This window comes from Chiloscyllium punctatum, chromosome 35 (genome assembly GCF_047496795.1).
Source record: "Chiloscyllium punctatum isolate Juve2018m chromosome 35, sChiPun1.3, whole genome shotgun sequence".
Lineage (NCBI taxonomy): Eukaryota > Metazoa > Chordata > Chondrichthyes > Orectolobiformes > Hemiscylliidae > Chiloscyllium > Chiloscyllium punctatum.
The window spans coordinates 74,556,842-74,581,204 of NC_092773.1; positions in this window are offsets into that span (position 1 = coordinate 74,556,842).

The window sequence follows — 24,363 nt, forward strand, 5'->3', positions numbered from 1 at the left end:
CCCCGTTTCTCTCTTAACACCTCTCTCTCCACAGTCTACTTATCCCTTTCTCTCTCCTTCCCCCTCTCTTCCCTTCTACTTCGCTCCTCACTGCCTCCTCTCTCTCACTCGCTCTCCATAAGTCCCTCTCCTTCTCTCTCTGCCAACCCCTCTTTCGCTCTCTCTCGTCCCCCACTTCTCTCTTTCTACCTCCACATCGAACTCGCTCTCCCCTGGCTTTTCTGGGTGACCCCACTCATTCCTCTCTCCACCCCGTTCCTCTAACCATTCTCTCTCCATCTGTTTCTCGCTTCTCTCTCTCCCCACTTTCTTTCTTAAACATCACTCAGCCCCTCTCGTGCCCTCCTTCTGTCTATAACCCCGCTCTCTCTCTTGTTCTTACCCCCTCTGTCTGCCAGCCCATGTCATCTCTCTTCTTTGACTTCATTCGCTCTCTATCCACTCCAATTGTCTCTCTTTTGATACCTGTCTTCTCACTCTGTCATCACGCTTTCCAAAATTTTATTAAGACTCAATATCTTTCACCTTCCTGTCTGTCTCACGCCATACTCCCACTCTCTCTCCACCCGGTCTCAGCCTCGCTATCTCGCTGTCTACGTTTCTCGACTTTTCTCTCTGCACCTTCCATCTCTCTCTCGCCCACTTTCCCTCTCACCACTCCCTCTCGCTCCCACTCCCCCTCTCTTCCACGTGTCCCCATCTCTCCTACCCTCTGTACTATCTTTTTCCACTTCTGCCACTCTGTGTCGCCCCAACCCAATATCTCTGTCTCCATTATTCCCTCTCCCTCTCCTTCATCACTCTCTCTTCCCCCTCTCTTTATCTCGCCCCCTCCCTGTCGCCCATCACCCTCTCCCTCTCTGAAGCCTCTCTTTATTCTTTCCTGCTCTTCTCCCATTCTGTAAACTCGCCCTCCTCTCTGTACCCCACTGCGTCTTTCTGTGTCTCTCGTTCCCCACAGTTCTCTCTTCCTCTCTCACCGTCTGCCTTCTCTCTCCACAGCCGTCCATCTCTCTCTCTCTATCCGTCCAAATTATCTCTCCTCCCCTCACTCTCTTTCGATTCCCACTCTCACTATCCAAAACTCTCCCTCGCTCGATACACCACCACCTCTCTCTCTCGCGTCTGTTTCTATCTCGCCCCTCAGACACCCTCTCTTCTCTGCTGCCTCTCTTTGTCTGCACTCTGCCTGTCTTCCCCAGCTCCGTCCCTCTCTGTCATCTCCCTCTCTTTCTCTGTCTCACCCACCAGCGTCTCTTTCTCCCCCCTCAGTTTCTTTTTATCTCCTTTCCTCCTTCGATGCCTTCGTCTTTCTCCCCCTCATTCCCATTCACTCTTTTCACCCCTCACCTCTGCCTCTCAATCTCTCACTCTCTCACACTACCACCCGCGCTTTCTCTCTCGATCATTCCCCCAGGTTTCTCTTCCCATCAGCCTCCTTCTCTCCACCCAGCCCTCTCTGTCCTCTCCTCCTCTGTCTCTCGCTCCCCAATCTCTTTTTCTCTCAGTCTCCCCCTCCCATTCTTCTGTCTAAAACTATCTCTCTTTTTCAGCAACAGACTGTCCTTTCTCTCTCCCCTTCCTCTGCATCTATCTTTCTCTCTCCCTTAGCTGCGTGTTTTGCTCCGAACTCCCACTCCTCTCCCTCTCTCTCCCTCTCCCCTCCCTCTCTCTTCCACCTCCCTGTCTCTCCGCGCCCCCATCTACTTTCTCTCAACTGCTCTCCATTTAACCACAGTTCTCTTCGTCTCTCTCTCTCTCTCTCTCTCTCTCCCTCCATCTGCCCCTCTCACTCTTTGCACTTTCTCTTCCCTTCACTTACGCTCTCTCTCTCTCGAACTCCCTCCCTGTCTCTCTCGATAGCTTTTCCTTCCCTCTCGAGCCATCTTCCTCTGTCTTTCTCTGTCCCACCCTGTTTGCTCTCTCTGACCACCTTCCCTTCCAAATCTCCTCGAGATGCCGCTATTGCTCAACCCACCCACTCTCTAACCCTTTCTCTCTCTCCTGCCTTCCCCCTCCACAACCTCACACATTTTTCTTCCAGTCCTCCCTCACTCTCTCCCCATTCACCATCTTGCTTCACTCTCCCTCAGCCTCCGCCGTGCCTTCTTCATTCACTCTGTCTCTCCCTCTCTCTAGCTCCACAGCTCTCTCTATCTATCACACTCGCTATGTTCTCTCTCACTCTTTATAATCTCTCTTCTTCCCTTTTACCTCCTCGCACTCTCTATTGCCCTCAGTCTCTGTCTTTCTTATTACCTACCCTCTCTCTTCCCCCTGCCTCTCTCCACGCACCATGACATCCGCTCTCCCTCACCCTCTCCCTCTCTCTACTCCAGCTCACTCCATCACTCTCTCTCTCTCGGACTCCCTCTCTCTGTCGCTCTCTCTCTCTACTCTCTCGCTACACTGCTCTTCCCTCCCAGTCTCTCTATCCATCTCTCTCTCTCTCTGTCTGCTATTCACTGTCCTATCTCTTTGAAACCCCCTCTGTCTCTGTCCCTCTCTGTCTCGTCAAGCTGCCTCTTTTGTTCGACTTCCCGCTCTCTCTTTTGCTCCTCCCTCTCTCTCTCCCGCCTTACTCTCCCAAATATCTCTCAGCCCTGCCTCTCTTTCTCTCCCTCGTCCGTCTCTATCCTCTCCTTCTCCGTGTCTGTACCCCCTCCATCTCTTTATCTCTGCCTCTCTGTCACTCCCCACCACCGTCGCTCACTCTCACCGCTCCCTCTCTTCCCTCTCCATTTGTGTATCCCTCCCTCTCTGCCGCACCACCCTCTCTTTGCCCCTTTCGTTCCTCCAACTCTCCTTCTCACTCCCATCGGCCTTCTCTACGTCCACAATTCCCTCTCTCTCCTCTCTCTTTCCCGCCCTCCTCCTCTCACTGGCTTTCACTCTCTTTCAACACTCTGTCTCTCCAATCCACCCTCTCTCTCTTCCAGCCTGTATCTCTCTAACCACTCTCTTTCTAAACCCCTCCCTCCCTGTCTGTCCTCTTCCCTCTTCTGTTTCACATGTGGTTTTCTCTCTCTGCCCTTCCCACTCTCTCTTTATCAACTTTGCTACCTGCGTTTCGCTTCTCCCTCATTCTCTCTTCCCTCCGTCTCTCTTTCTCTGTTTTCCCCTCCCTCTCTTTCTCCTCTCCCACGCCCTGCCACCCCCTGTCTCTCTTTCTCCCGCTTTAATTTTCTCTCCATCCCAAACTCTCTCCCATCCGCCCTCTCTCTTTCCCCTCTCTCCTCTCACTCTCTCAAGCCTCTCTCTTGCTGTCTCTACCCTCCCCGCTTTCTCTCCCTGCCATTCGTGCCTCCCTGTAACTCTACCATTCTCTATCCCTCTATCTGAGCCGACTCTTCCTTTCCCTCTCAGTCTAACTCCGGCCTACCTCTTTATCTATCCCTCATCTCTCTGCCTTCACGTCTCTCCCTCTCTCACGTCCGTCTGTCTTCCTCTCTCCACTCACTCTCTCAACGAACTATCTCTACACTTGTCCCAGCCTCCCAATCTCTCTTTCCCCTTTCCCTCCCTCTTTTTCTCTGCCCCTCCCCTCTATCTTCCCCTTTGCTGTCGCTCTCTGCCCTTTCTTGCTTTCTCCATTCTCTGTCTCTACCCACTCTCTCACCCACCTGTCTTGCTCCGTGTCTCGATCGCTCCTCATCTCTCTTACTTTTCTCTCCCTCTCTCTCTTCTGCCGTCATGCTCCTCTCCCCAGTCTCTTTCAACCCAATCTCCCTCATCCCTCCCTCTCTCTCTACTCCGTCACACCCTGCCTCAACCATTCACTCTCCCTCCCCGTATCCCTCTCCATCCCATCTCTCACTATCCTGTCCTCCCCCACTGTCGCATTCTGCCATCTCTCTCCTGTTTGTCTCGCTCTCTCTCTCTGTCTCTCTCTGTGTCTGCCCTGCAATCATTCTCTCTTCCCTCCTTCAATCTCTAATCCTACCTCCCTCCCTATCTCTACCCTTTCCGTCTGTCTTCTTCCACTCTCCATATCTCTCTCTCCCACTAACTTCTACTCAGCCTCTTCCCTCTCTCTCCTTCCCTCTCTCTCCCCTCCCTCTCTCTGCACTTTCTCTCTGTCTTGTCCTCTCTCCCCTTCCATTCGTCCCTCCCTCTTCTCACTTTCACCGTCTCTCTACCCGTGCCTTCCTCTCTCTCCCTCGCCCTCTACACCTTTCTCTCCAACCCCCTCTCTCTCCACCTCTCTTACACCTCCCCTCTCTCTTTCTCTCTCCTTCCATTTTCTGTACCTCACCTCTCTCTCTCCACCCTCTCCGTCTCTTTACCCGTTCCGTCTCTCCCCACCAACATCTCTCCCTCTAATCCCTCCCTGTCTCCTTCTGTCACCGCGCCTCACTCTCTACAACCCTCTTTTTCTATATCTCTCTTGACCCACCTCTCTTTCTCTCTCCCCATCCACCTCTCTCTGTCTCCACAGCTGCCTCTGTCTCCGCTCTTTTTTGTCTGCCCCGACCCCCTTTCGATACCCACTCTCTCACCACTCATCTCTCTCTCCTCCTCTCTATCTCAATTTCCTCCGGTCATGTCTGTCTTCCGTCCGTCTCTCTCTGTCTCTACAACCTCGCTGCCTCTCTCCGCTTCCTTCTCTCTAACCTTTCCCTCCATCTATCTCCAATTCACTCCTCCTCGCTCTCTCTTCATTCTTCTCTCTCTTCACACCCTCCTCCCTATCCCTCCCTCTCACCCTTGAATTCGTCGGCCACTCTCTCATTCTTCCTCTGTTTCTCTCTCACTTGCTTCCCTTTCTCTATCTCTTTCGCCCCCACTCTTATCTGTCTCCATCTCTCTCCCTGTCTATCCCACCGTCCATCTCTCTCCCGCTCCCTCTCTCGCCCACCTCCCCTTCCAAACATCCCTCTCTCTCCCTTTCTTCCATTCATCCCTCTTTTCCTCTGTCTCACTCGTCCCCTCTCTCCACCCTGGAGGCTTCCTGCCTCTTATGCTGTTGAAGAGTTTTTGCCCGGAACGTTGATTTTCCTGTTCCTTGGATGCTGCCTGACCTGCTGTGCTTTTCCAGCACCGCTCTAATCCTCTCTGTCAGTTTAGCTCAGTTGGTTGCATAGCTAGTATCCAATGCAGAATAGTTCTAACCCCAGGGGTTTGAAACCTGCACCAGCTGAGATTACTGTAAACGTTGATACTTGTAAAAACAGAGGTCGTGTTTTCAAATCTCACTCGTGCGTTTCTCAGATTCAGTCAAGTGGGTGGCACGGTGTCTCAGTAGTTAGCACTGCTGCCTGACATCACCAGAGCTCCAGGTTTAATTCCAGCCTCGGTATGGAGTTTGCATATTCTCTCCGTGTCTCTTGTGTTTTCTCCGGGTGCTCTGTTTTCCTCTCACAGTTCTAAGATGCGCGGATCGCGTAAATTTGCCGTGCTCTATTGCCCGTAGTGTTATCTTCATTCGTCAGACGGTCTGTATGGACACGTTGAACCAAAAGGCCTGTTTCCACACTTCGGGAATCTAAACTAATCTGTCCAGAACGCTCCTACTCTCCACGATCTCCCTTTTCCCATCTTTCTCTAGCCTCTTTCGCTCACTTTTTCTCACGCCTGTCCCTCTGTCTCCGTATCCCCAATTGCTCTCACCCTTTCCCACCTCTCTCTCTTTGCTTCCTCCACCTCCATCTCTCTCTAATTTTCCAGTCTGTCTATCCCCACGGCGCTATCTCTCTCTACCACAATATCTCTTTCTCGCTCTGCCCACTATCTCTCTTCCCTCCCCCTTTTCTTCCGTTTCCATGCTCCCCATCTCCTTTTCTCTCCCTCTTCTCTTCCCACGCTCTCCACCTCCACTCGCCCTGTCGCGCAACCTCCCCCTCCTTTCTCATGCGATCTCTCAGTCTCTCTCCATCTCCTCTTCATCTCTCACTCTCACTGTCCACCCTCCCTCTCTCAATCTTATCTCTCTCTCTTCCAATCCCCTCTCTTTCCCTCACCATCTCCCCCAGCCTCTCTCATTCTGTCCCTGTCATTACCTCTCTAGCCCTCCCCCTCTACCCCAACTCTCTCTCTCCCCTTCCCTATCTCTCTCCCACAATCTCTGTCTCTGTCCCTCTCCCTCTCCAGCTCTCCCGCCCGTTCCACTCTCTCTCATATTCTCCCATTTCGCTTTCTTTCTCTGTCTCTCCCAAAGTCTCATTGCCCCACTTCTTCCCACTTTCTACTCTTGTCTCCCAAGCCCTCCTCTCTCCTCCTGCCCCTCCCATTTCTCCCCTCTCCATCGCCCCGTCACACTCTCTCTTCCAAACATCTACCCCACACTCTCCACATCTCTCATACTCGAGACTCTCTCTTAAAATCTCTCTCCCCATCACTTCTCTCTTTCCCGAATCCCCCAGACTCTCTCTGCTAGCCCTAACCTCCTTTTTCCGTCTTTCTGCCCTCTTTCCCTTTCCCTCTTTCTCCCACCTCTCCCCGCCTGCACTCGCCCCGCAATTTCTCTTTCTGCCTCTACCTCCTTACACTCTCTTTACACTTCACTCACTGCATCCCTCCCGCGACGTCTCTCCCTCTCTCCCACACCCATTCCGTCGATTCCTCTATCTCCCTACTTCCCAATCTCTCCCCACCTCTCTGTCCACCTACCTCCCGTCCCACTCTCTCTCCCCATTTATTCCCTCTATCTCTGTTTCCCTCTTCCCATTTTACGTCAACCACGCTCTCCCCCCTTCTCACACTCCCTCTCCCTCTCCATCCCCTTCCCATTCTCGTCCCCTTCTTTCCCGTTCTCTCTATCCTTCCCTCCCTGCCCACTGTATCTTCCTCCTGCCTTCCCACTTTGTCTCCCGATTCCATCTCTCTCTCTCCCGATCCCGCTATCGCTTTCTTCCCACACCCTCCCCACCCTTTCTTTCTCACCTCCCCTCCCGCTCTGTCTCCTTCCTCTCTTGCTCACCCCTCTCTTTCTCTCTCGCTGCTCTCTCGCCACCGTCCCGCCTGTTCTCGGCTTCTTTTCCTCTTGGTTCCGCGCTCCTCGTTGCATCGCTACCTCTCTCCCTGTCTCACTCATACCGTCTCTCTCCACACACTCTGCGCCCTGTCTCTGCCTCTCCTTCTGTGTGACTTCTTCTTACCGTCTCCCTCTGACTCTCGCATTCTCCCCGTCCACACTCCGTTTCTCTCTGACTGTGAGAGTAGGGAGAAAACGGGAGACGAATATGAAGGTGGTATTCATAGTTAGAGATAAGTTGCTGGAGAGAGAAAAAAACTGGATACGGGTGGCGGAACCGTGGAGGTTAGAGAGAGCGAGACAAAAAGTGGGCTGGCAAGAGATGGAAGTGAAAGTGAGAGTGGAGAGAAAGGGCGAGTGCACAGAGGGAGTGAGGGAGGAAAATGAGATGAAATAACGGGGGAGATAAATTTGGGGCTGTGTGTAAATGAAGGATTCAAGAGCGAGCTAGTGATAGAGAAAGCGAGAGACAGATGAGGTTGATTGGAGATCGCGGCAACGGGGTAGAGAGATGAACTGTGCTGAAGACCAGCTCGGTGGGGGGACCCAGAGGTGAAAGCAATGACAGAGCAACTTAAATCGAACTCGTGAGCTCAGGCCCCGGTTCCCTCCTCTTCCCCAACGATTCAGACTTGTGGCTGACTCTGCTTCTGTCCAGCTCAGCTTCTTCAAAACAACGACAAACAACAAGATCCTTCACTCTGCTGCTCGGTAATTTTTAATGCACATTTTTAATGTTTATAATTTGAAGTGATCGATGCAGTCAGTGGGATGATGCCTTGACTTACTGGCACCTGAGTTCATAGAATGATTGAAATATCCCTGTAACCTGCCTGTCGGATAAGGATGGACAAACCCGCGCTACCCACAGGCTGATACGAAAGCGACAGGCTGCTTCATCGCTCAAAAATTCAACTAAAATGAGAGAATCCCGGATGGATTGATTTATATGTGAATCTGATTGATTGATATATTTGGGTGAAGCGATATTTCAACACATTCTTCAGCTGCTGTCTGAAGTTTGTCTGTGTCACGGCATAAATTGCGGTGTTTGTGCAGCAACTGAGGAGCTGCAGCATGAAGCCCAGTTCCTTCACAAAGTCAGGTAAAGACACAGCTCGATGCGCGATCACATCCATCCGGTACGATATGGAAAACATCATTAACATTGACCATAATATGATGAAATTGCCCGAGATCACAAACAGTAAAATGATAGATGGTTTGCGATTGCTCATTTCTGTGTCAAACTGAGCGTCCCCACTGGTGTGAGCCCTGAGTCTCCTGCGGGCTCTGCTTCTCACTAAAATGTGTCTGACGGTGAAAACATTGAGCAGCAGGATCAGGAGAAATGGGAGAGCTGGGGTTTGAAGGTTGTGGAGGAACTCGATTGCCACCCAGAAAGGGGAGAAAAGAACACCGCCTGTTACGTCACAATACCAGGGATGGTTTACCAGCCGATATTGACCTGAGAACATAAAATACCAGAAAATATTTTTTAAACAACTCAGCACAGTCACTGTTGCCAGAACAACAACCACCGTTTTCTCACTGCAATATTTCCTTTTCAGCTTCTGTCAACAAATGGCCGCAAATCGATCAAAGGTGAAAGTGACGGTGAACCAGACAGAACAGTCAGTGGCTGCATAAAACAGGACGGCGTGGATATTACACACGGGGATATCCCACATGAAATAAAACTGTTCCCGATAAACAATGGAAATGTGTCTCAATATCAGGTCGAGGATAATGACCAGTAGATCCGCCACTGCCATGGCCCCCAGATAACGTCTGACACATGCAGCCAACCCACAATCTTTATAAAGCAGGACGTAGGTCGTCACTACGTTAGCTGTGAGGAAGGTAAAAAAAAACACATTGTACATAAACATGGAGGAAAAGTGACTTGTTTGATTGGAGACAGACAGAGATTTTCAAATGTACCACTGTATTCTGGGATTTATTAAAACAGTTGGAGCTGAAATGACAAATGAGAAAATCTGAAATTCTGACAGAAATGTATCATTAACCACAAGAAACATTCCCTCCCCAAACATGCAGAGACACATCCAAAGGAACAGATGATTTCGAGGAAACTCCCACATACTCGATCGTTGGAGAGCAGACCAGATCATTTTTTTCGCATATTCTTACACGGAGAGTGTGACCTTGCTTTCGTGAAGGATTCTCTCCCAGTTCCATTAAGACAAATGGGGTTTGCAAATTTCTGACTTTTAGACTCAATTGTGATCGACCATGCTCAGTGAACAATTGTAAACGGAGAGAAAACGTATTCACCATTTTAACTGCCTGTGGGGACTTCGTAACAGTGTCTCCCTCACCCTGCAATGGGGAGTCTTCACTTGGGATATTATCATTTCTTTCAATTCACCGACGTCCGGCCGTTCCCAACTAATGTCAGGGGTAGAATGTTACAGAGAATGATGGTTACAGTATTATCTAGGGAATTCCAGTTACAGACAGAATGTTTTGTGTTTAATGGTGCGGGGAAACTTCACAGTTATACTGGCAACATTCCACACCTTTCTTGCCACTACTTTGATGAATTTATAGGCGCAAATTCGTGCTCACACGAGAAGGTTGTACAGTTCATCAACTGCACCAAGATGTTCCATCCCAAACTCAAGTTAACATGTACCATCCCGGACACCTCCCTGCACTTCCTGTGCATCTGCATCTCCATCTCTGGCGATCGTCTCAAAACGGACATCCACAACAACATCACCGGCTCCTACAGCTGCCTCCACTACACATCGTCCCACACTACTTGCTGGAAAAAAAAGACACCCATTGTTCCCAATTCCTCCACAACGGCCCCATCTGCTCCCAGGATGACTAATTCCACCTAAAACAAGCCCGATGTCTTCCTTCTTTCAATATCGCAATTTCGCCTCCCACATGGTCGATGATGCCCTCCAGCGCCTCTCATCCACTTTACACACCTCTGCCCTCGAACCCCGCACCCCCCAAATGCAATAAGGACAGAATGTTCCCGGTCCTTACCTGCAAACCCACCTCATTCCGTATCCATCGAATCATTCTCCATCACTTCTACCACAGACAAAAAGACCCATCTTCAGCGATACATTTCCCTCCCGACCCCGATCAGCGTTTTGGGAATACCATTCCCTTTGTGATCACCATTTAAAGTCCATGGCGATACCCTTCCTCGACCCAAATTCTGACATATTTCCCTGCCACCGCCGTAATTGCAAAACCTATGCCCACACCTAGCCCCTCACCTCCGTCAAATGCCCCAAAGAATCCTTCCGCATAAGTCACAAATTTACAAGCGCTTCCACACATGTCATCTACTGCATCCGTTTCACACAATGTCATTACCTCTACGTTGGGGAGCCAGGGCATCAACTTGTGGATCATTTCAGAGCACGTCTTTGGGATACTCGCACCAACCGAGACCCGTTGGTGAAAATTTCAACACCCTCTCACAATCCACCAAGGATATGCAGGTCGTGGTCATCCTCCATCACCAAACCTGAACCACCCGATGACTGGAGGAAGAACGTCTCCACGTCAATCATTAGATCCTCCAATCCCAAAGGATTAATGTGGATTTCACAGGTTTCCTCACTTCCCCTCCCCAGCATTATCCGAGTCTCAAGTCTCCAACTCGGCACCGCCCTCTTGACAAGTCCATCGCCTTTCCCATCTATCCACTCTACGATATTTTCTAAACTATCAACTACTCCCTTCGATCCATCTTCATAACGAATTAGCAGCTACCTTGCACCCAGCCCCAGCGCTCCTCCCATTTCTTTCTCGACCCCGCCCCCAAACGACACACAAGCCTCATTCTTGGCAAAGGGTTTATGAAAGAAATATCAATTCTGCAGCTCGTAACATTCCGCCAGACGGGATGTATTTTCTGGCCACTGGTCAGGAAACAGTCTGACACTGCCATGCTCACAGTATCATGCCTGATGGGTAATATTGAATGAAACTCCATTACCATCCCTGGCTATATCCTGTCCTGCGGGTAGCGCAGACCCACCAGTGGTGGGAAAATCCTCAGGATAATATCAGGAAAGGAGTTACCCTGCAATTCCCCAACATTGATTCCATGACCCGGGAAATCTCATGGTAACAGGTCCCGAAAATCTCCTGATGGTCGGCATCTACTGGTTTTCACACCACCCCTTGCTGATAATTCAATGCCACAGAGGAAGCACTGAGGGTGACAAGGCAACAGAACGCACTTAGAGTGTGGGATTTCAATGTCCATTACAAAGCGTGTCACCATAGATCAACCACTGAGTGAGCAGGCAGAAGCCTCAAATACACAGCACCCAGTATGTGGCAAGTGATGGGGGAAACGACTAGAAGGAAGCATTCTCAACATAGACCTTGGCACCAATGGAACTGTCTCTGACAACTTCAGTAGGAATACTGAGCAGACAGTCCGGACGGTGAGAATGTCTCAGTCTCATTCTGAAGGTACTGCCCACTGTGTTCTGTGGCACTACCTCCTGTGAAGTAGGACATTCTTCTGAAGGTCTAAGCAAATGGAAACTGGGTATCCATCAGTAAATATAGTTCATCAGCAGCTGCAGCATCGATGCACTTCCCTCCATCAAATGGTCAGAAGTCGGCTGTTCACTGATTGTTCCAAAATATTCAGCAACATTCATAACTGCGCATATACTGAAGCAGGCTATTCAGCCCATCAAGAGTTTTACATGGGAACGGAATGAGGCCATTCACCATTCGAGCCTTTTACTCCGCAATTGGAACAGATCATTTAACTCTCATGGTTGTTACACAAGAAATGAAAGGGAATAGTCAGCATTCCAAAGTAACTACATGTTTATGGGGGAGGACAGGTCATTGAGCCGGAAAATAGGGATAAATTAGGGATAAATCGATTTTTGTCATTTTAACACAAATCAATGACTGCAATGACAGAGTGACCAGTGCTGGGCCTCAACTACTTGCAAACGAAATCAAAGATTTTGATATATGCTAAAGATGTATTCTAATTAAGATCCTTAGGAACTGAAGTTATCAAAAAGTGGTCGGGGCACTCTGATTGGATAAGCAAAGGATAATAATTTGGCAGCTAGAAAATAACGTGTTTAAACGTGAATCTTTGAACTTTTCAGTAAGAATGAAGTATGCCACTGAAACGGAAAGAGATTACAGGACTCCGCGACACAGTGATTACTGGAGGGTTCACTCTGACCAGTTCGGACATGGGACGTGTTAGTCCATCCTCCTAATAGTCTGCTCCCTGATGTTTCCAGTGGTTTCATTGCTCTCATTACTCACTGAATATTTTCATGTGGTTGCTTGGTGGTGAGAAGTCGTGAGGGGGAGCATGTTTTGAACTATGTAGCAAGGGGATGGACTTTAGCCTCGAGGCCATCTTTTGTTTCTACGTGAAGACACAAAGACGATGGGAATTGCTGACTGCTTCTGAATAAAGAGACTGTGTCTGCTGGCATAAACAGTGTGAATTCACATTCATGTTGTACTGTACACGGGCTCACTGCAACATTAATAGAGTGAGAGACGGAAGTTCCAAACACAAGAAGGAGAACATAAATAAAATGCAGTGTCAGTTCAACTCAAATGGTTAGTTATATCAAATTCTCAAACCACCACAGAGAGCCATTAATCAAGAGGGCCTATCGAGTCAGGACAGAGCACTGCATAGTTCAAGCTGTGCTCGGTTCAACCCAGAAAATTGCCAAGTGTGGAAAACTGTGTAGACGGCAGCAGTGATTTGATCTATAAATCTGGAGGGAGCTATACCGTGAATTCATCTAAAAAAACTCTCCAGCAAAAGGAGCTATCTATCCACAGCAGTACGACTGCATCCAGGCCATTCTGAGTGAAGCACTTTGGAAGAGGTTGAGCCTGAAGAAGGGCTTATGCCCGAAACGTCGATTCTCCTGCTCCTTGGATGCTGCCTGACCTGCTGCGCTTTTCCAGAAACACATTTTCAGCTCTGATCTCCAGCATCTGCTGTCCTCACTTTCTCCATGAATGTAATATCAATTTATCTAATTTTCAATGTGTTTTGATGTACTTTTCCAAATTGCAGTGAGAATGGATTATAAAGTCCTAAAATAAAGCCAATAGCAGCATAGAGGATAGTAATGGTCATGTTCATCTCCCTCTGTTCATATTTCAGTGACAGCATTACAAGGAATCGGACAAAACTGCTCTGAGTCTCCAAGTTATATGTTAAAGCAGGAAACAGCGTGAAATATGAAGGATAGCGGCAGGGTAGGAACTCATCTGCTTCCAGCCCCTTCGTGTCTCTCATTTTTATTCTGCTTTCTGGTGTATTTTTCCTTCACAAACGTTTAATTTTAAAATGACTCCCATGGTAATGGTGAAGATGAATCCCAGAACAGAGGCTTGCTTAGAGAGTCAAGACCTCGCGATTTAATGCACAGTGCGGCCTGGAGACGGTGCTTTGTGTGTTTTGGAGACTGGGCTGCTGCGTCCTGGACACTGGGCTTGGTGCGGTTTCGAGACTGGGCCTGGTGTGTTCTGGATGCGAGGCCCGATGCGGTCCAGAAACCCGTTGCTGGCACACACTCGAGCGTAAGGGTCAGTAATTCGAATCCGTTCTTTTTACCTTATTATTCTTCTGCACCAAATACTGAAGAATGTGTACCGAGATTTCTTGCACCTGAGATGGTGTCATAAGCGAAGACATTACTAAAATGTCACTGCTTTCGTTAGTGTGCACGTGACAATGCAGTGAATTTAAATCAAAGCTGAGAGAGTCACTATCTTTGGTGCCTTTTCCCAACAAAGCTGCTGCGTCTGAAGTGGCCTGCGGTGTCCAGCAGAACATGGTAATACATCACTTGAAACACAAGAAGTTTGACAGAGAGAGAGACGGGACATTTTGATTCCCATTCAAATGGATTCACAAACATCCACATGTGCACGTCCACAAACAGACACACAGACACACACACACACACACACACGCAAACATACATACAGACAGTCAGACAGACACACACATAAACGCATACACACACACAACCATAAACACGAAATTATATGGAATTATTCCGCCCCTCATTCTGGTCTCACCTTTATTTCCTCTTGGAAATTAGGGAAGTGCAAGTGACTGCGCTGTTAGAGTGCGAGCACTTTCGGACCAGTGACTAGAATTCTTCTAGTTTGAAAATAGTTCTGGAAAAGGATAGGCCTTTTTCACAAGTTAATATTGCAAATTGGGACATGGCCAATTGTGATGGCATTGGGCAAGAACTTTCAAAAGATGATTCGGGGGAAGCTGTTCTCAGATAAAAGTACATCTGGCAAGTGGGAGTTTTTCAAAAGCGAGATAGTGAGAGCTCAGAGACTGCATGTTCCTGTCAGTGTGAAGAGCAGGGAACAAGATATGACAGGGTACATTGATGGTCCAGTCATGGGAAAGGAGTAAGGTGTATATTAAGAATAGGCAGCTGGGATAATGAATCCATTTAGTTTACGGGGTGCAGTAGAAGGGCAAAAAGGAAGCATGAGATAGCTGGAGCTGATAAAGTTAAGGGAAATGGAAAGAGATTATGTAAGTATATTAAAGGTTGACGAGAAACTCGAGAGAGAATAGGGTCCCCATTAAATCAAACAGCCATGTATATGTAGTTTCACAGGAGATGAATTAGGTTTATTAGTGTCATTGTCACACGTACTCACACGAGACAGTGAAAAGTTTGCATGTCTGCACAGGTGACATAATCGTAGGTACAAAATTCCACACACCCGCCTCTCATGTACAGAATCATGTTACAAAGCAAAAGATAAAGAAGAGAACAGTTCAGCAGCACAGCCCAGAAGTGCCTGGCAATGCCAGGCTCACACTCCTCACACGGAATCGCCCTCCCCCGCTGCCTTACAGCCTGCTACTGTTCCATGGGTGAGATTCCCCATGAATCTATCACGTCAGTATTTACTGTGGATACAGACATGGAAACGAGGGAACGCGGGGAAATAAAAATCAGTGATTTTTCAAACGTGACCACATTTCAGAAGAAGAAATGCTGGAGGTCCTAAAATGCATAATCGTCGATAATACCCGGGATCCGTTCACGTGTATCCCAGGCCTTTGCAGAAAGCTGGGGAAGAAACTGCGGGGTCACTAGCAGAGATATTCATGTCATTTGTCAGAGTTCTGAGGAAGAATCAGTGGACCTGAAACTTTAGCTCTGATTTTCACCCCAGATTCTGCCAGATCTGCTGAGCTTTCGCATTACCTTCTGACTTTGTGTCTGACTCGCAGAATCTGCAGTTCTTTCTCATTAAATTTGTACCACTGACAGCCACGGGTGAGCTGCTGAAGACTGGAAAACAGTTAATGTTGTTACATCATATATAAAAAAATTCTGCAAGGAAAAGCCATTGAACTACAGACTGGTGAGTCTGATGTCAGGTGTGGGTACGTATTTGTAGAAGATTCTCAGAGGCAGCATTTACATGCATTTCGAAAGGCAAGGACTGCCATAATAGTCGGCATGTTTTTTATGAGTGGGAAAGTGTGTCTCACAAACTAGATTGCAATTTTTGAAGAGGTGACCTCGAAGATAGCATATGTTATCTGCATTCTCCTGAGTGAGGCCCAAACAAATTCCATATGGTAGATTGATTAAGAAGGTTAAATCACAAAGGAGCAGGGAGGGCTAGCCAATCAGATTCCAAAATGGCTTGACAGTAAAACACTGAGTGCGCTAGGAGAGATTAGTTGTTCGAATTGGACGCCTATGAAGAGCGGTGTGCCACAGTGACCAGGTTGCTGTTGTTCATTGCTTTCGTAATAGATGTGGATGACAATATAGGAACCATGGATAGTTTGCAGACGATACGAAAGATTTGTGTGATAATGGACACTGAAGAAGGTTATCGAAATGAACGATGAGATCTTGATCGACTGGGTCAGTAGTCTGAGGTATGGTGGATGGAGCTTCATGCAGATAACTGTGAGACATTGCATTTTGTTAGACAATCCAAGGCAGGATATAATCACTTAACGGTAGGGACCTGGGGAGTGTGATTGAGCATGGCTGCGAAGAAGGCGTTAGCACTGAGTAAACGAATTGGGGCATTATGCTGTGGCGATACAAGGGAACGGTAAGGCCACATTTGGATCATTGAGTACAATTCTTTTTCGCCTGCTACAGGAAGAATGCTATAAACTGGAAAGGGGATAAAATGTTTAAAATTATGGGCTGGATACTGGAGGTTTTGAGACATATGGATGGCCTGGGATTTTGTTAGTTTTGCATTGGATGCTGAGGGGTGACTTATAACATCGTGAGGGGCATAGATAGGATGAAGAGAAATGTCTTTTGCCCAGGGTGGAGGGGGGTGGGAGGGAGCCAAAACCCGAGAGGTGATTTTGAAGTTAAGATGGGAGAGATTTAAAATAAATCTAAGGGGCAGCTGTTTCTCACAGTGGGTGGTTCATTCATGTTGTGCACTGTCAGAGGAAGTAGTATTGTTGAGTCCAATTACAACATTTAAAAGACAATTTGATCGGTACCTGAATAGGGAAATGTTTGGAAGTGTATGTGCCTAAAGAAGAAAAATAGAACTAGTTGATATCAGGAAAACTGGTGAGCGCTCTGTCTGAATATTGCATGACTCTGAGAGTCTATGACTCAATTGTTCATCGCTAATTCTTTCCTGCAATTAGTTCATTTACAAGTCAAAACATCCTCTGCGCATGCTTTCAAAGTCTAGCTTTCTGAAATTCCTTAAGTAGAGAATTCGTGATATTGATGTGGTGCTGGAAACCACAACAGCAGCAGAAATAGAATTATATTAAACCACAGTCTGAAACCTTTTTACCCAGGATAGTCATCATTACTATCAAGCTGCTCTATGTTTCAGTAACGAGTACGGGTGAACATGCCAGAGTCAGAACCATGTGAGGCAAAAACTGACGATAACCAGTTTTAGCTACTTTACTTTTTGCATACGCTCCAAAGAGCAGGACGAACATCTGATAGATAGAGCGCATCGATCCCAAGATCAGCAGTCCAACAGTTCTGCAAAATCTAGTCATAAATGATGATGGATGGTTTTCCGACTCACTGCAGGAGATTGCTCTGCAATTAACCTCATGCTTATTAATGTAACAGACCTGTACATAGTGCAAAAGTCAAGGATGTAGTCTCTGCATCATCCTCAGCCAAAAGCGTTGAGTCAGAGGTCCACCTCACACTTGCAATGAAGCCCATAGGATCACCCATAGCTGTATTCAACAGATTCGACTCGCTGCATATGACATGAAGAAACAGCCGTACACATTTTATATGGCAAAGTCAATGGGCCCGACACTACTCCTGCAATAGGAATGAAGACTTCTGCTGCACAACAAGCCGTGTACCTGGGAAAGCTGCTTCATTCCAGCTCAAACTCTGACAGCTCCCTTGCTATGTGGAACATTACTCAACTAGTTCCAGTCCGGTAACAGCGGAATACTTACAATATTACTATCCCCTCAGTCTCATCACCATCGTCAAATCTTTGGAAATTCTTTTTGACAGAGCTGTCAAACAGTCCAGAAATAACCTGCTCAGTGTGGTTTCCGTTGGATCCCCATGTGGAGGTGGAGCTGTCGTGCAAGTGTCAATGTATTGCTCATCTGCACACGGCTAATGTTATGGCTGCTGGCGGAAGTTAAAAGCAATTAATAAAATATCGACATCTAAACTCTGGTGTCAGTATTAAAGACGTGAATCCAACGTCGATCCAACCTCAGTTTGCTTCCCCATTATACTTTCAGGAGCAAATCTCCCGTGTTTTCCTGGTCTGGCCTAAATGTGAGTCCAGACACAGACATGTGATAAGCTCTTCTGCTCCGATGTCTTAAAGAATTAGACCGGACAGAATACCCGGCACCAGCCTCGGTATCAGAAAAGGGAATGGGAAACACAATTATGTCGACTCTTCAGAAACATATTTCCTAACATCTGAGAGCTTGTGACAACATTTACAGAGCGTATCCACAGATTTCACCGAAACCTCGGGAAAAGAGTAGGTCAATCAACAAATTGAGCCTCCCCCATTCTAGTTCAGGAGGGAACATCTCTCCATTGTATCTCACCCCCACAATGCACGCATCCCTTACTATGATTAACCGTTGGACAACATATTAAATATTAACATCAGCAATGGATTTGTTTGCCTATTCAATAAAGTGATGCTTGATCCTCTATCTGCACAACATAGTCCTGTGCTATCTCTATCCCTTTAGTGTCTCAAAATCCTTATTTATATTCAGTGCCTTTGCTTCCACAGCTTGATGTGTGAGAGAGTTTCCAAGGTTCACCAGTCTCTGAGTGCACACATATATTCTCATCTCACTGCAGAGTGGCCTTCTGTACCGAATCTTGTGACATGCTGTTTTATACGTCCCAGCCAGGGGAATTGTCACCGCTGATTCCAATTTGTCTTGCCCTGTCAGAGTTTTATATATTTCATTGAGATTTCTACTAATTTTCCGAAACCCAATGAAGCACAGGTCCAGTCGAACCAAATTCTGCTCCCACAACAAGTCGGTCATCACAGAGATCAGTCTGGTCATCCTTTGCTGCACTCCCTCAATGTCACGTTTATCCGGCATTACTTCAGGAGATCAAAACTGCACACAATGTCGCACAATATTCGAAATTATGTCTCAATATGGCCCTGTACAACTGCAGTAAGACACCCTTACTCTTGTGTTAAATACCCGTTGAAATGAATTTCAATCCAACATTTGTCATCCTAATTGCTGTCTGCTCCGGCAATATTGCTTTCAGTGGCTGATGTGCAAGAAGATCCAGATCCTATTCAGTTACAGCTACCGACTTAGTGTGTCTCTGTACACTGGTTCGTGTGCCACTGCCATTCGTGGCATTGACTTCTGGCTTTAGAACTCGCTGCGCTGTATGAACCTCGGAGGTCTGTAAAGAAGGGAATAAGAAAGGAGCACAGTCCCTTTATAGAAGCACATTTTTTGTGCAATCCCTTTTAAAAAAACAGGCTAGTATTCTATTCTTCCCACCAAAGTGCACAACGTTACATCGAACCACATTGCTCTCCACCTGCGAAGTATTTGTCCATTCACACCACTTGTCTCAGTCACATTCGAGCTTCTGTTATGTTCTCACCCACTCACAAGCCGGCATCGTGTATTGCCATCAGCGGGCTTGGTAATATTATTTTGCACTCCAGCAACCAAGGTTTGAAATTTATTGGGAATCCCTGAGGTGCAACACCCAATCCCTGTGATGCCGCATGACACTTACATCCCAAAAGACAGCGCCATTAACTTTTACACTGGTTCCTGTCAACTCTCCCATTTTAAAACCATGTTCATATATTAGCCCATGCGCACGAGATTTGATTGTGCAAAGTAGGATTGGGACATTAACAAAAATCTTTCTGAAAACTGAAGTGCACTGCATCCACTGCTTCTCCACAAGGTGTCGAACAGTCAATTTCTCAAAGATGACTCTCATTTCATAAATCTACCTTTACTTTATCTCTATTCTTCTAGATCACATCGCCCTCGGCCTTCTCTGCTCCAATATAAACAACGTGAGCTTATACTAGCTGATATTCTCCATCGCCGGGAGCATCCTGGTGAATCTCCACTGCATCCCTTCCGGTGCAATCACTTCATTCCCGTAAAGTGGCTCCTAGAACTGCACGCAATATTCCATCTTGGCCTAACAAAAGTCCTTGATAGCTCTTGTAAACTGTGCTGAGATGAATATAAACAATAGCTATTGTCCACAATGTCAAGTTAACAGGATGGAGATCTGAAGATAAGTTAAGGATACGTAGAAGGATATTGGAACATTTGCATATTTCAACGAGAAAAATGTCGAAGCCTTCTTCATTTCATTTGAAAAAGTGGCTAACACAATGCAGTTGTCAGAGAATTAGTGGGTAATATTAGTTCAGACTAAGCTGGTGGGCAGGTCAAGTGAAGTATGCACAGCGCTGTCAGTTTAGGAGTCAATACATTATGAAGAGGTCAAACAGACCATCTTCAGTGCTTATGAATTGGTAGCAGGAGCAGAGACCGCGGTTTAAAAACATAAAGATGGAACCAGGTGGGGCTCATGTTGAGTTCCAAAGAGTTAAGCATTATAATGTGATAGATAGGCGCATGTGTTAAAAATACACAGAGGTGTGAGGGTGCAAGGGAGGTTATTCTGCTGAAAGAATTTTGAAAAATAACTTCCAGCGATGAGAAGAATTCATGTGAATATACAGAAAGCTCAGAAGAGAATGACTAGCAGAGATAGCAGTCAAATATGCTTTACACACACACGCACAGAGAGAGAGAGAGAGGGGAGGCAGAAAAGGAATCAGAGTGTATTTGCTCGCAGTATTAATTGAATGATAGATTCCTACAATTAAAATGCAGACCACGGCAGTTTAGAACAGAGGAGAAATGAGCAGAAGCACACCAGATTGTATTGAGGTGTGGTGTTAGGGGCGGGAAGGCAACGGTGTTGGACAGGATTGGAGAACGGGCTGAGGGTCGGATGGGGGGTCGATGTTGGGCACGGGGGCGTGGCCTTTGACCCTTTTTAAGGGCGGGCAATGGGCGGTGTTGAAAGGGTTTGCTGGACGTGTAGTGGGCGGTGCTAGTGGCAGTCAGGAGGTGGTGTTGGATGGGTTTTGGGAAGGGCAGGGGGCGGTGTTGTGGATAGTCCTGGCGATGATGTTGGGGGCGGGCGGGTGGCGGTGTTGTTGGAGTTTCAGAGCAGGCAGCGTTGGTGTTGGACGGGATTTGGGGGTGGGCTGGAGCGGGGTTTTTGGTTTTGTCAGGGGCGGGGTGCGGGTTTTGCGCACGGTTTGCTGTTGCCTAATCTCCTGAATGGGGAACAGATTTTACAGACAACTCCGAGCCACCGGGGAGACGCATGGAATCAATGAAATCAATAATTAATTATCCGAACATTATCGGCATTCTCATTGTTTTTGTGCATACATGTATGTGTGTACGTCTGTGTGTATTATATATATATATATATATATATATATATACATATACACACACACACACACACACACATATATATATATATATATATATATCTCACACTACAATTTCAAACTATGTCCCCTCGTGCTATCCATCGCCATCCGAGGAGAGACACTTTAAATGTCCAATCTATCCAAATCCCTGATTAACTGATATGTTTAAGTTGACGCACATCTCAACCTACTTTACACTAACGAAAGCAGCCTCAAGTCCCTCAGCCTTTCCTCATAACACCGTCTCTCCATTCAAGATAACACCCAACGAAATTTCCTCTGAACCCTTTCCAAATATTCCGAATTCTTCCTCTAATGCAGTGACAAAAACTACACGCAATACTCCAAATGTGGCAGCACAGAGTTTGTACAGCTGCAGGATGATCTCATGGTTCCGAAACTCAATCTCACTATCAGTAAAATCTAACAAACTTTCTTAACAACCCTCTCAACCTACTTGGCAACTTTCAAGAATCTATGCACCTGGACACCGAGATCTCCCGACTCAACTATCCTTCCAAGTAGCTTACCATTAGACCAATACATTCTATTCCTGTTCCTCCTTCCAAAGTGAGTTATCGAACGTTTTTCAGCATTAAACTCCATTTACCAACTCTCAGCACAGCTCTGAAGCTTATCTATGTGTCGCTGTAACTTACAACATTCTTCATCAATATCTATTCCTCTACCCAACTCAGTGTCATCCGCAAATTTACTAAACCATCCTGCTGTGCCTTCATCCACATTATTTGTAAAAGTGCTAAACGACAGTGGACCCAAAACAGATCCCGACAGTCACCCAGTAGTAACTGAACTCCAATTTGAATATTGCCATAAAACACCACACGATGTTTACTTTCAGAGAGTTAATTTCTGATCCAGACTAATAAATCAGCCTCAATGACATGCCTCCGAATTTTGTGCTGTGGGCTACCGCGAGGAACCTTATCAAACGTCTTACTTAAATTCATTTCCTCCACATAAACCACTTTATCCTCATCCACCTCTTTGGCCACTTTCTCAAAGAACACAGTAAGGTTTGTAAGGCACGACCGACCCTTCACAATACCGTGCTGACTGTACCTAATCAACACATTACTTTTTTAGATGATTCTAAATCCTGTTTCTCACAACGCTGTCCAAAACTTTACCCACAACTGAAGTAAGGCTCACGGGTCTATAACTTCCACGGTTGACTCTACTCCCCTTTCAGAACAAAGAAGGGGAGTAGAGACAAGGAGGATTTGCTATCGTCCAGTCTTCTGGCACTATTCTTGTAGACAATGACGACATAAAGATCAAAGCCAAAGGCTCAGCAATCTGCTCTTTTGGATAAGTCCCGTCCGGAGGAGGGGGCTTATCTATTTTTACACTTTGCAAAAATGATAACGCCTCCTGCTTATGCACCTCAATACCGCCTAGTTTAGTATTCTGTATCTCAGTATTCTGCGCGACCGCATTGTCTTGTTCAAGTGTGAATACTGACGAGATACACCACAACAACAGTTACTACTGGGTGACTGTACACTCATGCACATGTTAGCTCACCTTCTCAATGAACTCAGTAAGGTTTGGGAGGCACGACCTACCCCGACAAAACCGTGTTGACTATCCACAATCAACGTATTGCCAGGAACAGCCTCTTGCTTCTTTTACCTCCGTGTTCCTCATCGCAGTAATGTGCTTGAGCTAAAAATAAACACATTCAGCTTTAGCACTCATGAAGGATTCCTGACGAGGATTCATTAGAATCTCCTCACTTTCTAAAGCAAAGAGATTTCAGCCAAATCTAACTGTTCGGGCAGTAATCCCATTGCCTGCAGCTTGTATTAGCAGATTAACTTCAGAAGCAACATGACATTTGGGACAATCTCATTTTGTTTTCTTCAGTTCAAGTAATAGTTGAGCAGACATTATTTGAAGATGCCGGTGTTAGTCTGATGTGTACAAATGTAAAAAAGAAATACTTAACAGTAAGTCATTGTCCAACAGATTTATTTGCAAACACTAGATTTTGGAACGATGCTCCTTAACGCCTGACGAAGGAGCAGTGCTCCGAAATCTAGTGATTCCAAATAAAACTTTTGGACTGTAACATGATATTTTGTACAAAGTTAAAAATCACACAAAACCAGGTTATAGTCCAACGGATTTAATTGAACGCACACTAGCTTTCCAAGCGCAGCTCCTTCATCAGGTGATTGTGATGGAGCGGCGCTCGGAACGTTAGTGTGCTTTCTATTGAAATTGTTGTACTATAGCCTGGTGTTGTGTGATTTTTAACTTTGTACACCCCAAACCAATACCGGCAGCTCCAAATCCTGACTACTGATGTTGTGTGACTTTTATATTTGGAGAGAGTTATTTCAAGTTAACACTAAAGAGAGTTTGTTTTTCAGTTTGTCAGTTAAGAGTGTTTGTGCGCACGTGCATGTGGGTGTGTTTAGAAAGGGAAACATCCTTAAATATATTTGAATATGCGCACGGTTCGTCATGAGTCGTTCATTATAGTTAACATAACGTTGTTTGGTCACAAACTTGTTATTTTAGCAGATTAAAACAATTTGCCTGATCAAGTGTGATATCGACATCATCAGTGATACGAATAACCGGCTTACACCTAAAATGACCTGTGTCCAGAAAAGTAATGGGACCAGAAAATGAAGCAATACCTTGAAAATCCAGGGGATTATGGTTCGATGAGCATGAAGTCAGTGATGGCCTAGTTGGGGGAAGGGATTCTGAGTGATAGGATCCACATTGTCAGCAAGAATTGTTTAGGATGACTCAACATGGCTTTGTGATCTGGAATTCATGTCTCATTAACTTAACTGAGTATTTTGAAGAGGTGATGAAGAAGATTGAAGAAGGCAACGTTGCAGACATTGCCTACATAGATTTCCCCAAGACGTTCGACAAGTGGAGAGATCAGTAACTTTAGGTCACATGGAATCCGGGATTCAAAATTGCCCTGAAGATCGGAAACAGAGAGTGATGGTGGAGCTTTGGTTCCAGACTGGAGCTCTTTGACCAGCGGTGTGGCACACGAATTACAGAGTCATTGTCAGAGAGGTGCACAGCATGAAAGCAGATTCTTGCGTCCAACTCGTCTATGCTGACCAGATGTCATGACGTAATGTAGTCCCATTTTCCAACACTTCGCCCATATCTCTCTAAACGTTTCATATTCATATCCACATCTAGAAAGCTCTTGAATGCTGCAATTGTGCCGGTCTCCACCACTTCCTCTGAAGGCTAAGTCACACACGCACATTTTCCCTCAGCTCCCGTTTATATCTGTGTCCTCTCACGCTGAACGTTTGACCTCTTGTTCAGAAATT